Consider the following 16,833-nt stretch of genomic DNA (forward strand, 5'->3'; position numbering starts at 1 on the left):
TTACACACAGGGTATTTTATTAAGTCCAGCAGTTAAAAATGTACAAAGTTCCTTGTAATAATCCATTCATTCTGTTCTCGCCTGATTCTTGGAGTAAGCCTGCACAATTATTCAAATCCCAGCTTTTAGCTCCAGCATACACCTCGCCATGGGGCTATGCCTCTGTAATCTTGCTTTGGTCTTGCATGTCAAATGGAATTAACTCCCATAAGAAATGTATGTGAAGACAACCCAAAGTGTCTAATCCTGCTGCTGTCTTAAATTTCTGAAACTCAGACCTGTCATCTTTTTCTATAGCTTTGTTGAAGTTCTCACTTATGCTTCAGTCCATCCGAAGATGAAGTTTAGGGAAATTTGCATTTTTATGTATTTTTCAGTTGTGCACTCCTGTGGCCTTTTCACGTGTTCCCTTTGTGGAATTATTTTTTTTTTCCCCCGGTCTCAAGTCCTGTTTTATACTCTGTGGAGGTGGATTGCGTTGCTCTCAGCTGGCAGTGTGCGAGTTTAAACGCACAGAGCGTTACACCACTCGATGCTCACGCCACGCGGGCGCGTGCAAATAATGATTTCATGATGCCTATCCCTTCCCAGCTCAGCCTGGCTAATCACAGCACCCAGTTCTGGCTCGATTCAATCTCAAGTCACCTCGCTTTCTTCCTGAATAAAAGGTGCTGGCTGGAAATTCGCTTTGCTCAGTTGTAACCACGCCGTCTGTGTGTTGTAGTCGGAGCAGGATTAGCTTTCCGAGGAGCCTTCCCGGCGTGTGTGCCTGCTGCTGTTCTCTAGGGGGCACGCTTTCAGATCTCAGCCCCAAAAACGCCTGCCTCGTACAGAACGAAAGGGAGGCAAAAAGCACAGCATTATCAGAGAGAAACTTAATTTTCCACTTATTCAATCAAATATCAACCAGATCTGATTAGGGGTGGCCAATTTCAGATGAACCAGGCAAAATACATTTACATAGGGGGGTCCAGTTTCAACATAATTTCAGTAAAAAGCAATTACAAAATTATAGTCAGATGGAAGGCCGGTTCTTCTGGGTGTCTTGGCTAAGTGAGGTTGGAAGGGTAAAGCTGTAACTTATTGTAGTGGATATTTAATAAGTGGTAAGCCGCAGCACTCTCCACTTGAAAGTTAATTAAGGCCGTAGAATGACCATACTTGTACAGCAAATATGTTAATGGGTTGGCCATGGAAACTGTCACAACAAAGCCCAGCAGAAAAATAACAGCTTTATGCTGATGGTTACGTGGTTTAAAAAACGCTGCTGTATTTTGGGTTGTTTTCACTGTTTTGGGAGACAGTGTAGTAGCATTTAATGTAGGAACTGCTTGAAGTCGTTATTAGAAGCTAAGCCAGATACTGAAATGCAGATAAAGGTTAAAATGTTTGCTTGTGTACTGGCACTATATAAATGCCAATAAATAGTGCACGTCAGTAAGACTTTCTCCTGATTTAGTTTTTTTTAGGTGGGGTATGTGGCTATTAGAGTCCAATTCTGCTCCAGAAGCTCGAGCTAATCCTTTATATATAGTATTTCATTTATGAGTGTAATTGCTGCATTATTTTTGTTGCCGGTGAATAAGTGAGCGCAGTGGCACACAGACTATCAATTGGCTGTTGCACTTTAAGTGGATTAAATCTTAATTTTCTTCTAAGAGTTCTCCTCATTCAGAGTGTGGCCAGTTCTGGTCCATTTTGCATGCTCAATTCCTGTGGATTTTGAACTTCTTTCACAGCCCATGTGAGGATGTGGCAGGGGAGCACTTTTTTCCCCCCTGTGTAACCCTGACTTTCAGTCTCCTGGTGACCTCACTGCTGTGGTGTGGTTGGACACCTCTTTTCAAACCTTGCTGCCATGGACTGTGGTAAAGGCACCGAGAAGCTTTGCAGCCTGGAGACAACTTAATAAAAACGGTGAAGAGTTAAGAGCAAATGAAATCTTCCCATCAAACTGCTGCACAAAGAGAAACGTGGTCAGGTTGGCAAATGACGGTGCCAAGTGGACGGCCCATTAGGGGTAACTAAGAAACCTGGCTAATAGGAAGGGATCTGAAGGGAATATGTAATTATGAAGGAGTGGGAGAAGAAAAAAAAGTGTGTTTGGAGAGTGGAAATGATGGCACGATAGAAGGGGGGAAAGCAGCGTGTGTTTTCAGCAGCTGAAGGAAAACCAGAAAAAAGAAAGGAAGGGAAAAGTGGGAATATTTCCAGGTCATCATGTCAGTGCAAGTGAGTCAAATGAGGCCTGGCTGTTATGTTCCAGTGATCCAGGCTGGTGTCAGCTTTGCTCAGTTAATGAGTGATACTGCGTGAAATCAGGAGTTGGACTCGAGTCACAGCGCACACACTGCTCTGCCGTGTATGAGGGGAATGGCAATTACACGTGGTGAATTCCTGGCCAGCAAAGAGCGGCAGGAAAAACGTGGAAATCTTGCTGGAAGTGGGAGAGCGATGCCTCTTTTGGAAGTCACGGTGGTTTGGGGATCCCTGATTGATGACTGGGAGCTGTTGCAGTGCGTGGTGTCCGCTGCTACTTGCCCACCCCCTAGTTTTAGGGTACCCACAACGCTGAGACAAGCACCCAGTGGATGGATATCCACTGGGTGCTTGTCTCAGCATTGTGGGTACCCTAAAATAAAGCTGCTTTCTCTCAGTGTACTGCAGTTTGACCCCTGAAACTCAGGTATTTGACTTATCCCTGCAGCAGGGCTGGGAGGAGTGAGACACAGGTTGTGTGTGCCCTTGTCCTGATCCTACTCAGCCGTGGGTGAAAGTTCTCCAAGCCTTCCCTGGCTTACACAACGTTTCCAGGTAGTGAACAGATAGAAAGGTGGATGGGTGAATGAAATTAAAAACTGTTGCGGTCTTTGAAGCTCTTCCTTCATCACCCTTGGCAGGTTTATGTCACAGACTTTAAAAATGCTCAGTGTTCAGACAAATTGCTCTCTCTGTACAATATCAGGTAAGGATGCCGTGGAGTTCCTCCCACGTGTGTGTCTCTTGTCTAAGTAAGAGCTCTTTGGGGAAGGGGATGTCTCTTAATCCATGTTCCAGTGTCCCACTTTTGCCTGAGATCTTGAGATGCCAGTGACATACGAATAACATTTGCAGCCATGCATGAATGGTTCACTCCCGATTTTTTAAAAAAAGTGTTTCATTTTGCTCTCTCATTGCAGAGCAAGAAAGCAAAAATAGGCCATTTTAAGGAAATGATGCATAATTGTGGACCTTAAACACTTTGGCACTGAGCCCATCACTGAGGGAGCTTTGAATGAGCTCAGTACTTTCTCGAGAGGTGTCCAAGTTGGTGTCAGGTGACCTTGGGATTCTTTTGGAAGTTTAGTGTTAAAGAAATGTATAATGGGACTGTTTTGTTAACCCAGATACTTCTGCATAGAACTACTGACTCAGTCATTCCACTTTGTGTTCAGGTGGAATATGTAAGGCCAGTGTGCCACACTGGAAAACTTCAAAATACAGCAAATCTTTCTGAAGAGTCATTTTAAAATCATCCATTATCTTAGTTTCTGAGAATTCACACAGCAGGACAAGCTTTAGGTTGCTCTGAAGGACAGAATGCATCCCAAGGACCAGCTTGAATGAGACCCCCAAAACAATTTCCCCCTGGCTAATAATTTAAAGAACTGAATTTTATTCTCCATAAATATCTCAGATGTTCTGGACAAGAGCTAATGTCTCTGTTGTCTTCTTTTTGCTGACTGCATCCCTTTGGTCTTTGCAGAAGACCTCTGAAGGTTGTGGCTGAGGGCTGGAGAGATGCAGGGAGCTTGGGCAACAACATTTTTGCAGTGCTGTCCACCAGAAGAGAAAAACGTTTGGCTTTGCAACTGCTCTGCTCTTGTGCATCCTGTGCCTTCACTCCTGGCTGACAGTTTTTTAGATCAGTTTTTGTGGTGTTTTCCCCATGTTGAAACTTTCTCAGTAGTGTTAAGTCACTCTATTTTTCATACTTTTGCTCTGTCCCCCTCCTTCCCGTGTCAGCTCCAGAGCTGCAGTTTTATTCTGCCTGTAATCACTTTCTGAGTCAGTTTGGGTGACCTTGGCTCTGTATTTTTGTGACTTCTGTCTTCTCTTTGTGTTCCTCTTCTCACCATTTCTCTGCCTTGCCTATTCAAGGCTGTAAGTCTCCACCTCTATGTAGAATTGTTCCATACAGGATATAGCCTGAGGTATTGTTGTTTAATATTCTAATAAATGCGTGTGTAAGTGCAGGTGTGTGTGTACGTGTGTGTCTGCAGTACCAGAAATACCCAGATATCTTTCTAGGCAGGTGAGAAGTCAGTCCTCTGCTTGAAAGTCCTTCCATGTGGAAAGTTTGCTCCTTCAACCCAGCACTTTGTGCTGAGTCCTGAGTTTGACTGGAGAGCTCACACAGGTTTCTCTGTGCCAGAGTAGCAAAGGCGTTCTTTTAATTTTGTGTAAACAAACATCAAACCCCAACAAAACAAAACCCTCCAACCTTAGTCCACGTGCATTTTTTATTCTTCCAGTGTTGCCTATTTGTTTTCTTTTTATTTAGCTTGTTTGTGTAAAAACGTCCTCACAGACTTCTGCTCTGATTCCGAGTTGGCTCACTGAGCCTGGCCCTGCAAGGCTTGCCTTGTATCGTGTGTGGCTTCCCTGATTGTTTAATTCTCCCTGCTCCAGGATTTAAATGTGGGAGCCTGGTCTTAAGATGATGGTCTCACTTTCAAATGGGAGTATCAGAAACACTTAGCAATGTGCTTGCGAGTGGTTTTAAATCCTCTGATAGAAGCTATCTATTATAATTGCACCAAGTACTGTTATTAATGTCTCCAGCCTCTCCATTCTGTTTTTGCTCAAGCCATGCCCAAGAACAATTAGCTGTTTGTTTGACCCGCATTATAACGTCAGCTCTCCATTATGATAACAGTGCAGTGACTAAGAACAACACATAATCTTCAGATTTAATGGGGCAGAAGACTGCAAAGGGCCAAACTCGTCTTGATCAAATGCCCTGAAGTCAGCAACTTTAGGCAGAGGTGGATCTGGCACAGTGTGATTTCTAGGGCTGTGTCTGGTGGTTACATGAAAATGCAGGACTAATATCAATGACATGGCAGCAGATGAGTCATAAACCCCTGCTGAAGATAGAAAATAGTGGGGGGGAACTCGGCAGCTCAATCTCCGTTGTCTTTAGGGTAGCCAAAATCATTTTATCCTGTCTGTTGGTGCGCATGCAAATGGAAACATTCCCTCTCCTTAAAATTCTTTGTATGTGCACATACTGTTCATCACTAAAATTATCAGTGCAGGGGCTGTGCTTTGACAAGGTTCTTGGGAGCTCACCAATGCAGGGCCACATCAGTGGATGGACACAATACTGAAGACATCCCAGTGCATAATTTTCTGAAGGGAACTGTGGGTCTGACACCCTGTAAATGGAATTACCTTATATAAACTCTGTTTGTAGAACATAACCTGCGAATGCATTGCAATCTGAGAGCCCGAGACTTAAAGTGTGTATATTGGTCCGATAAACAGCATCACGTTAGATCTGTTTTCTGCTCCTGCTCGATGCAGAACACGGATGCTGCCGAGAAACAGGAAAGGACATGCGTTTGTTTTCAGGCACAGGACTTCGCAACCACTTGGGAAGAATATTCTTGATTGAGAACCAAAACATTCCATGGTGCTTAACAAACCTGCAAATTGAAAAATCAACATCTGCCCTGTGTAGCAACATATCAGGAGAAGGACCTGTAGCCTGAAAAATTAAAAATACTCCTTAAATTAGGTTTCAGTGCATTTGTAAAATTACTACTCTCTGAATCAAGGCTCAGGCAGTTTTTATATGACAGCATAGATTGTGTTGATAGACAAAATCTCAGCCTGCACGTGCCCATGGAATCTGGTGGGTAGCGGGATGGACAGCGCTTCAAACACAGAGCTGCATCCACTGAGCGCTCCTACAGCAGGATTATAAAGCATTAAATCACTGAGGACAGCGAACCCCTCACTTGTCAGAACTCCTGCAGTCCCAGTTCCTGTTATTTGAATACTGGAGTTTTCACCCCAGCAGCCAATGGGAGTGGGTGCAGCACAGTCCATGATCAGACAGAGGCAGGCACTACGTGGAGGGACCAGGCAGGATCCCTGGATCATGCACTGGCTGGAATTCTGCCTGCTTGCTCAAGGCTGCCTGGGATTTTTTTTTTTTTTTTTTTTTGCTGTTTCCCTTATTTACATATCACAAGACATGTCTTTATAAAGTTACTTTAATAATTCATTAGATTGATCTTCTCAGAAATCTGCTCGGGGTAAGGTGTCATTAGGAAAAGTTATTTAAACTTATTTAAAGGTTTGTGCCTGAGTAGGGCATTTACCTGCCTCACTGCTGATGTTCTAAAAATACCTCCATGTCCATACTATTATCCATTCTTCACGTCCAATTGCTCTGTTATGGTAATAGTCAGAAGCACACCATGTAGTAATTACTTACAGCTGACTTAAGAAAAGAATATTCAACTCCCCCACTGTTCCACTAGAAGGTCTTTATGCACTATTAACTCATTCCTGTTTATTAATACTCTACTGGTAATTCTGGCTGCTGCTTTTTAGGTTTGTAATAGGAGGACTATTAAACAGCAATTATTGACCATATGGGTTAGTGAATATTTGTGGTGGTTGTTGGGTGGTTGTTTTCTTGTGGGTTTTTTATTTTTTTTTTAATCCTTTTTAAGTTGTTTTTAAGGAGCCACATCACGATATAGTGGTGCAGCTTTACATCTGCCTGGGATTAGCAGCTTTGGCAGCATTCCCCACCTAGAAAATGCAAATTCCATATTTCAGAAATATCAGCTGAAGCTGTGAAAATACAGAGCCGTTTAAAAAACATGAAAACACTGTGCCAGACAAAGTGAAAATCTTTGTCTTTTGTTTTTTTCTTTTTCCCAGCAGTATTGTAATAGTTTTGATCTCCCTTTTTTTTTTTTTTTTTGGTCTGTCTTTCTTTCTGTTTCTCTTTCTTTGACACCCCCCATTTTTTAGGTCTTATCCTAGAATTTGGAAAGGGTCAGGTGTAAATTTCAAACTAATCCAACTTCTTCTAGAAAAGTGTGAATTATAGCACTTTCAAGATCTAGAAATCTATCTTGCCTAGAGAGGAGACTGAGGACAGACAAAATTACAGCAATTATCTCTCAAATAGCTGGGCTGAAAACATGATGCCTTCCCCTCTTTCCTCTTCTACCTTTTTTTTTTTTTTTTTTCCTTTTTTTTGGCCTTTTTTTAAATCATCTTCAAATCCAGTGCAGTTCCTGCCTCTAGCTTTGTGGATTTGCAGCAAGGATTCCTTTTCCCACTGCTCTGCCCTGGGAAGGCCAAACCAACTCAGAGTTTTGGCATCTGCTTCCATTCTGGTGAGAAAATCAAAGACTTGACTAGGGAAAATTGGGGAGCAAAGAGAAAGTGTAAACAGAATTGTGGGGTGTGGCATAGGAGAAGGATAATTTGGTAGGTGAGTTGATTTTAATACAAAAGTACTGGGCTATGAGCAAATAGTTTGCAGAATGTGTTCGCATTTCTGAGTTCTCTTTGGGATTGTCTCCAACACTGCTGAAGAAAAGTCAAACTTTGAAAACCAATTACTGACACAGCCTTTTTCTAGAATTGTCTTAACACTTTAATACTATTCTTACAGTTCCTTAGTGCTCCTACTTGTGTGTGTTTGACTTGGATTCTGAGCCTCAGCTCTGCTGGTTGTTCCTCGGAGCTGGTGACCAGTAACAACAGCATTTACACACGACTGTGGGCACAGTTGTTTCTGATCATTGCAGCATTAAAAAAATCTCTGCAATACTAAAACAACTAACGTCAAAACCAATTAATTTGAAATCAGCTACTTTATTGCCAGCTAAACACTCAACACTGTTGTTTCTTTTCCCCCCTTCCTTTTCTCTTTTGCTTGTAAGTTGAAATCCTTTCTTGGACTAAACCCCAACTCCTGTGTGATGTGCCACACCAAAAGCAGTCCCTCCTTCAACAATTATTGCTTGGAAGGTGCATATTTTTTTTCACAAAAGCATCAGGTCCTGAGTGTTGCAGAGACTTTTTTTTTCCCAGATGGCAAAACTAAGAGAGGGAGAACCGAAGGGATGTGGCCTTAGTAGCAAAACATGGGACTGGTGGAAGGTGGGAAGTCCTCTCTCGTGGACTTTACCCCTGCCTTGCCTGAAATGGCTGCACGGCACTGGTAGGGATCTGCAGAGTGACATTAGACAAGGGACTGAAGGTATAAAAAGGTGACATTGATTTTACTGCTTAGAAATATGGGCTAGTTAATTTTCCTTACGTGCCCGGCATCTCTGCCATGGGGCTGGATTTTATTTTTCCTTACATAATTTGTTATTTAAAAATGTTGTTTAAGCTGGAGGTGTCATTTCAAGTTTGGAATAAACGACTGGCTGGGAATCCTGAGTGAGGTGGCCCCTGGTGCAGGGCAGGGCTGCAGTGGGTCTGTGAGTAGGGGCCACAGGCAGAATTTACATCCCATTGATGTCACAGCTGCCACAGCTGCTGGGCTCGACAGCTCTGTTGAACATCAGAGATGTGTGAAGAAGAGCCTTACCTCTGAACCCCTAAAAGGGAGCTGGGTTTGCATCAGCTGAGTGGCTTGAATCTCTCATCTCTGATTTAAACCTGCCTTGGAACAGTCAATTATATTCTAGGGAGAGAATGTTCTGAAGTTTTATTCTTACAATATAAAATAACAGGTTAAGACTGCCTGTGCTGCTGGTGTGTGGCTTAGTCAGGCTGGTAAATTAGTAGAGCATGATATTCTTTGAGAAGCTGGAGTGTAGGAGCAATCCCTGAACATGCTTTAAGAAAAATGTTGTGCGAGTGATTCAGCTCTCCTCGCTGTTGCAGGGAAGAGATTAGAGGTGCACCACTTTGTCAGTTCATCTCCTTAACTCATAATATATTATTTATTACAAGGATTTGGTTTCCTAAGCCTACCTTCTTTTTTTCTCTTAAGATACCACTGACTATTTGATCTTGAGGGCTTAGTTTTTATTATGATGATTATTATTATTATGTACAGGTATGTGGGGAGGGAAGGACTTTGAGCAACAGCCAAAGCCTTTAAAAAGCTTTTTAACACATGGACTGTTTGTGTTTTCATCTTGTTTTGGCACTTTTTGCAGCTTGTGCTGATGGTGTGATTGTGGTTGTTTCAAGTACATCTGGGGTCCCCTGTAGCCTTTATTTAAGGGGTTTTCTGACTCTCTTAGAATTTGTTTCTCCTTTTTCTGGTATAACCAAGCCTGAGCTGTCAGTGTAAGATGTAAACTGCTGGGCCTGGATGATAATGATTCTGCCTAACCTAAAACCCAGGGTAAGGCAGGCTTGTTGTGCTGCCCCTGCCTTGTGTCACATGTGTGGACACACCTCTGGGATCCAGCTTTTATCTTAAGGGCATATCCAAATAAGATTTTGTACGAAAATGGGAACTCCAGTGACATCTGGCAGAGGAGCAAAACCACTGTAAGATGAACTGGTCTTCTCCAGCAGGCGGCTTATCAAAAATCAACCCCTTTTTTATTAAAAAAAAAAAAAGTGATGTGTTTTTTCTTTTTTTTTTTTTTTTTTTTAAGCAAACCTAAGCCCAAAAAACACATTAAACTATTAACATTTAACCTTATTCAGACTAGCCAAAGTATTTTCACAGGGAGCAGGTGCATTCTTGGCACAGCTGGTGTTGCATGGTGGATTTTTCCATTTGTCAAATGTTCAGAAGAAGCCTTTCATTTAAAAGGAAGGGAGGAAGTCTCGTACAAGTGACTTGTATGGGCTAAAATAAAAAAGTAAACTAGGCAGGAATAAACTCGCTGTGTGGGTTGCAAACTGAAAGAAAAACTATCCTGACTTGGTTCAGTTCCTGAAAGGGTGATCTGAGAATGTTTGATTAAAAGAGCTGGACTGTCTCATCAGCTGAGCTGGACATAGGAAGGGATAAAGAATGTTAACTGAAGGTGTAGCAGTGTGATATATCCCTGCTTTTCCTGACTCTGCCCCTCTCTCAGCAGGCAGTCGATGAGAACAGAAGAAGGAGCAGACGATGGCACCAAACACTGCCCTGGAGCTGTGCCTGGTGCAAACAGCATCCCGTGTGGAGAAGCAGATCGTGCTCCTGCAAAGTGTAAGTGCCTGCTCTGGTACATTCCTTCACAAAGAAACCCCACAACTACAAATAAACCCCCTCTGTCTGTCTGAGCTGGAAATTTGGGGAAATTCCTTCCTAAATGTTGTTTTGAGATCAGAGAGAAATACCTGCTTTGTAACTTGCTCTGGTCATTCAACACCTGCCCTTCCTTGCCTGTCTGCCATTCCACCCTTTTGTCCTTCCTCGCACTGACTGAAACGTTTTGGGCTCACTTTGTGTAAGTTCTGATAAATCTTTTGTAATAGATTTTTGAGTTTTGCAGCTTAACGATATCAAATCCTTCCTGAGATTTATTGTCAGCTGCACTTGACCTGGGGATCAGAACTGAGAACGTTTGATGGAATTTGTTGCAGAATCAGGGAATGCTGTGAAAGTTGCTATTTTTGGTTTCTGTTTTGCTGTACCTAGAGACTACAGATTTTAAAAAAAGTGAAATGATAAACAGTGTTTTCTTGGGCGTTCAAAACATGATGAGTGTGTGTGTTTCATGAACTTTGGCTTCTGGACAAGCTGATTTGTATTGTTCCTGATGGGAGTGGTGCAGAGACATCCAAGCTTTTAGAATTTTAGAATTCCTTAAAAAAACCCAAACCACCACCACCACCACCTCCCAGTGAAGGTGTAGACTGACACAGTGGGAATTTAAGCCCTTGGGAATCAGTTTGCTTTTCCCAGTTGCCTTCCACGGTTCCCAGACCCTTCCAGCCTTGCTGGAGACACCGCTCTGTACAACCAAACACTGCGATGGCAGGGTTGGAGCTGGTGTGGAGCAGGTATTTACAGGAGATGGGACTGGTGTGGGGTAAACCACAGAGTGGCTTTGTTGGCTTCCTTCTGCAGGGTTCTTGGTGTGTCCCACCACTCCAGCTCAGTGGCAGAGGCAGCCCCATGGCAGGGGGTGGGAGAGGAGCAGTCTCAGAAAATGGCATTTCATCCAAATAGGGCCCAGAAGAAATGAAGTTTAGCAAAGAAAACAAGTTTCATCAGTTAAGGCAATAAAGCACAGTCCCAGAGCAAGTCAATAATGCTCAATTGACAGCCAGTCAATATTTGTACTGGATTAACTTTTCAAGGAATGTGGAGATTTCGGTGGGTTTTATGTAAACACTGTAAATAGGTTGGGACACTAAAGCACGGTTACAAATACCGCGTGTCAGATCAGATTAGAATCACTTCCAGGGAGCAGGAGTTTTCCTACCACGAAAGAGACATTTATATCTTGTGAAATGAGCACAGGTATAAATTTTTTGTTTGTCAAATACATTCCAAAATGCAGCTGGGCAGATCTCGTGGCAGTGCTGCTCACAACACTCCAAAGGACGGCTTCGTCCCTCACCTTCTGTGCTGCTTCCAAGCCGTGCCAGGTAGGGCTGTAATTCGGGTGTCAGTGCTGTACAAATGAATTTAAATGTTGAGCTGGGTACAATGGGAAGAGCTGTTAGGGAATATTCAGCATTTATCACACTTGTTCTTTGCTGAGGACCCGGTCACTGTGCACAGAGATGGGAGCAAGCAGCACTAGTGAAGTCCACGTAGGTAACACGCCACCAAGAATCCCTCTTGCTGGAAAATAGATCACTGCATTTTATTGTTCTTTCTTTTATTTCTCCTGCCCTTTTTCTTTTTTTTTTTTCCCCTTAGAAAAGGTAATTAGGCCATAAACAGAGGTCTGACAACTAATTTCATCTGCAACAAAATTAATATCATAAGCAACAGATAATTTTAGCTGAGCAAAATTAAAAAAGATATATTTTAATGCCATTTTAAACCCACAAAATCTAATTTTTTTTCCCTTCTGAACTTCTCATACCTGGCTATTTTGATATGTGTGGAGATGCTCACTCATTTAGTGAACAAATGTTTTACCTCTGTACAGTTCCTGTCTCACCAACAGGCCTTGCTGGTGTTGGCCTGAGGTACGAAGTTGCTTTTAATTTCCTCTCTCTTGTTCTCTGGTTCCTTTCAAAGAAGAAATGATCTGAGGGAAAAGACATTGCTTTTCTTACCTCTAAATTTTCATTGACATTAATAGGAGGCAGGTGGCCAAATCCCTGCACACAGCTTTGAAAATTTAAGGTTTAACTTTTTTTTTTTTTTTTTTTTTTCTTTCCCTGGGCTGATTCTTACGTTACTGGAGTTGTGAATCCTCTGAAAAGATATTAAATGTGCAACCATACCATGTCAGCAGTGCCTACAGAGTTTATCTACAAAATTATCGTCTACCTTCCAAATCTATAACCCTAAAATATTGATTGGTTAAAAGGTAGTGGGTAAAGATTAAGGCAGCACAGCAGCAGATTACCCTAATCAAATAAAAAGACTATTAACAGAGCTGCTCACAGTTCTGAAGATGTTGGTTTGAAATACAGATGTCTTAAGCAAAGTGCTATGTCTCATTTTCTGAATGCATTTTTGAATGCATTTAAATAAATTACCAAATAGAAAGGAAGCAGAGAAAAACTCCACGCGCTCCAGACAGTAAATTTCCATTTATAATAAAATTATTTCGTGCATTTCAGCACGCGGTTGGAACTTTTAAAGATCTTTTTCGTTGGATAGTGAGGAGTCAAGCACTGGGTTCTCAGCTTGGAGAGCTCTGTAGGCACACGTGTGATTTGTAAACCTGTAGCTGAGTGTGGGACGTGAGTGTGTGTGGTGAGAGGCAGGAGCGGGGTCCTTGTGCAAAGCCAGTCCTTCTGCTTACAGAGAGATGGTGTGCAGCCTGTGTTTTATGCTTTGGGAACAATGTTTGGAGATGATGGATTTTAGATGCCAGACTTTGAGGCAGTATTTGCTGCAAACCAAGGGCTGTTTGGTTTCCTCGGGGCAGAGTGAGGTGATGTGTAGGGGCCTGCAGAGGTACCAGGTGTCTTCTCTCTTGGTCTGCTCCAACCCAGCATCCCAGATCACATCCCCAGCCCCTTCATTTCACTTGGAGCCCTGGGATCCTTTGGAAAATTATCCCTGCTTGAAACCAGCACAGGTTCCGCCCGTTTTGAATTTGTCACAAACCTCTTATTTAGCATCGAAGGCCATACGGTTATTAATGCTCAGGAGGAGTAAAGTAGCGGGAATATTGCCTGGGAAAGAGTGGCATTTGTCACTAATGCTTTTAAGGTACAGTAGGAATTTTTATCCAGCCAAAGGCTGAGTTGTGGTTTATCCTCTTGAAAGACTTTCCCATTGAGTGACGGCTAAGCAGGGATTGAGCTAATAACCCATGCCCTGGGTTATTGGAGTCACAGAGACAGAAAGGCAAAATAGGGCGGGTAATGTATTAATTTTCATCAGTTATGGACAATACTATTAAATTACTGACTCTTGTTGAAATAACGTGTCACCGATTAATAATGTCATTTCAACTTCCTCAACTTTCCCTACCTAAAAATTTTAATTTGAAAAGAAAAAAAGATTTAAGAACGTGTGAAAAGGGTTTTGGTGCTGTCACTCCTCAGAGGGGAGGTCTTTTGTTTTTGTTTTAAGTCCCACCTAATTTTAAGTTGCGGCGCAAATGAGGTTTTAAAAGTTTTTAACAGTGATGTGGATAAATTTGGAATTAAAATTGAGATCTGAAATGTTGTGTTGCTCCACTTTTAAAAATAAGTTCCCTTCTCATTTGCAAATAAAATGTTTAGAATCTGCATAAAATGTGTGAAATTAGAGATAATTGAAATACAGTAGCTATAAATATGTCTACTCCATTTGAAAAATAAATAAAATGTCCACTAAAAGGGTGCGAAAGCCGTACCCCCTTCTCTTGTTTCTCACATTTGGCTCTCTGGCATTTTTCACACTTTTATAGCTAATTTTTATTGCAAAACAATATGCTACATTTGTAGCCGTTGTGGGAATGCAGAATAGCCCCTGGCAGCTCTGTAAAAACATGGAATGTTGGGAACACATTTGGAGGAACACAGCTTTCCATTTCATCCCCAGCATCGGTGTCGTGGAATCCTATTAAGTGTGATCCAACAAAAACAAAAGGGGGGGAAAAAAAGAAAAGTCAGTGTTAGGGAAAATACTTAAAATAAGCCATTATTTGAAGTGTTTTCATTCTACCCTCTTTCTTCTGTTTTCATAACATACCAAGTTGTCGTGATACCAAGCGGTGCCTCACACGCAAATTGTAAAGACACTTCTCTGACTTCAGCCCCGAAACTCAGACAAGTATTATTCATACGACACCCCGTGCAGCCTCTTTAGTGAAATTGCACTGTGATGTCCTGTCACTCCCAATGCCACGCAGTGTTTCTGTTACTGGGGAACACCAACTTCCAAAGGGCTGCTTCGGTGGAGGACTGCTCTGCATCCAACACAAACACCCACCACAACTGGATGTGATTCGCACAAAAGGGAATTGGGAGGCCTAGCTGGAGATTGCTGCCCTCTCTCATCAGCGCTCCCCATCCTGGCATATTATTTCTGGAACCCCTGTTTTCTGCAGGCATCCCTTGCAGAGGGGGTTATGCCAAAACTAAAGAGTTTCCGTGCTGGTTTTAGCCTGAGGGTAACTGGAATTCAGCAGGTTTTAATGTCCGTGGCTCCTTCAGTAGTTCCTCCCTCCTCCCTGTTGCAGGGGGTGTCACAAGGCATTTTGCTGTACCGTATTTTGGGCAGAGGTGGGCATGTGTACTGGACTCAGGTGCCTCACTTTCAGATCTTACATGATTCTCGATTTGGGGATCAGAATTACGAGGAGGAGACAGATTTCCAGGATGTATTTGAGGAGTGCTGAAATGTTAATGCATTAAGACTGAAACGGTGGGATTTAAATGGCTGCATTGAGTAGCAATAACAGTACAGAGGGATTGATCCCAGAAAAGTAGCAGAGAGGTTGTGTCTCATACAGGCCTAACCACTATGGAGTCATTCTTCAGAGACAGACCAAGCAACAGAAGAACCACAGCCTTACCTGCAAGGTGCCTTTTCATATGTGCTTTCTTCTCTCCTTTTAAGTTGTCCTCAAGGAAAAATAAGAGCAAAAAGTCCCCGTGCTTCTCACTGCACATCTACAGCACTTCATAAATAATAGTGGCTGTTTTAAAAGCAGGGGACAGGCAGAGGGTTACAATGGATGAAAGCTAGTTAGTGAGTTAGCCAGATAAATGCTTAAAAGAACAGCAGCAAAGATAATCCTGCATTTATTTCTGGGGGATTCACCAGATGACCCTTTGCTGTCTTTCCTGATGTGTGTTTCCTGAGTCAAAGGGCTGTGCAGAAACCTGAAAAACAACCCTGCAGACTTGGGGTGTTGCTGTGATTTGTGCTGGTCCCTCCTTTGGCTCTTGGCTCCCGGTTCTGAGCAACAGCCGACCCCTTGTCCGGTGTGGGGTGGCACTGGGAGTGAGCTGGGGCAGAGATTCCCCGGCACAGACAGGCACCAGTTCTCTCTAAACTTACTGAGTGACACGTGCAAAATTGATCATTTCGAGAGCCTTTTGTACAACACAAAACTTCAAGCAGAGAACCCAAGGCATTTCCTTTCATCAACCTGGTTCTAATTTGATCAAAGCACGAAAAAATTTCAACCCGCCTTACTTCCTGTCCACTTCTTTTACACTTTACAGCACATTATATATCAGTCTCATATCCCTGAATTTTAAGAAGCAACCAGTTATATAATTGGATCAACAGTTGCCAATCACTCCAGCACAGCACTGCATTATTACTGAGCTGACTGTAATTTTGAAGCTCTTTTTTATTATGCCTATGACTATATTATCACTGTATACACATTAGGACAGCTGAATGAGCCCCTTAAGGAAAATGAGGGTTCCAGTAACACTGAGAGGGGAGAGAGAGAATTGAGGATTCACCCCTGATACAGCCCTACTGCCTCATGGCACATTTTCAGGAGCAAGGAAAAGAGCAGTAGCCGTGCGCTGTCTGTGAGCCCAACCCACAAATCAGAATAGTACCACGGCTCTGAAGTGAACCATCTTGGCTGCTTAAGCAAATTAAAGCTCAGATGTGTTTTCTGCTCTCAAACGGGGTGGATCGCAGAAGAATTTTGCATTATGTAAGTTTTTAAATCCCGTTCCCTCGCTCTCGAAGCTCCCTCCTCACTGGCACCTGCGCACACAAAAGTTCACAATGAAGCCACTCTGTTCCTTCCTGAAGAACTTGCTGGTTGTCATTTGCATGTGACAACAGCAAGCGCTGTTTCATGTCAGTAATTTACACGATTATATAAGATAGTTAAAAACCTCAGGAAAATGGTATTTTTCCCCCTCAAAGCCCGAGATGTCAGAGTTCTTTGAAAGACCTTGATTCTTGTCTCGGTAGTGTCTCTGTAAATAAAACTGAGTGACAGCCTGTTAGAAAACTCCATGTTTTATACCATTAATTTACAGATGAGCATTGTTAGTCAAATCAGCATTTAATTCCCAGCAGCCCGAATGTTTCAATACCTGGGAGCAAACAAATACAGGGAATTTACACAATGGCAAACAAATTACAGAAGCATTCCCTAGAGCTGACATATGAACCTATAACCTTTTAGGTAAAGGTGAATGACTATTAATGTAATTTTGTTATTGTAAGGACCTCCCTCCTTTTTTTTCTCTGTTCCTTCCTATGCAATTCATTTGTATGCATTAGCTTGAAAGAATTAAACCTGTAAA

General features: G+C 42.5%; 1 long non-coding RNA gene across 4 annotated transcripts in view; it reads left to right on the forward strand.

The window, feature by feature from the left end:
• Positions 1–16,833, forward strand: part of LOC126640337 (uncharacterized) — a 256,125-nt gene that overhangs the window by 98,717 nt on the left and 140,575 nt on the right. For 3 of the 4 annotated variants that reach the window (XR_007628991.1, XR_007628988.1, XR_007628990.1), the window contains exon 4: positions 10,071–10,186. This is a non-coding gene — a long non-coding RNA (uncharacterized LOC126640337). The remainder of the gene's footprint in view (positions 1–10,070; positions 10,187–16,833) is intronic. The other variant, XR_007628989.1, reaches the window with a different exon arrangement.

The sequence above is a fragment of the Myiozetetes cayanensis genome, unplaced genomic scaffold (assembly GCF_022539395.1).
Source record: "Myiozetetes cayanensis isolate MyiCay16 unplaced genomic scaffold, myiCay2020 scf2-11, whole genome shotgun sequence".
Taxonomy (NCBI): Eukaryota; Metazoa; Chordata; class Aves; order Passeriformes; family Tyrannidae; genus Myiozetetes; species Myiozetetes cayanensis.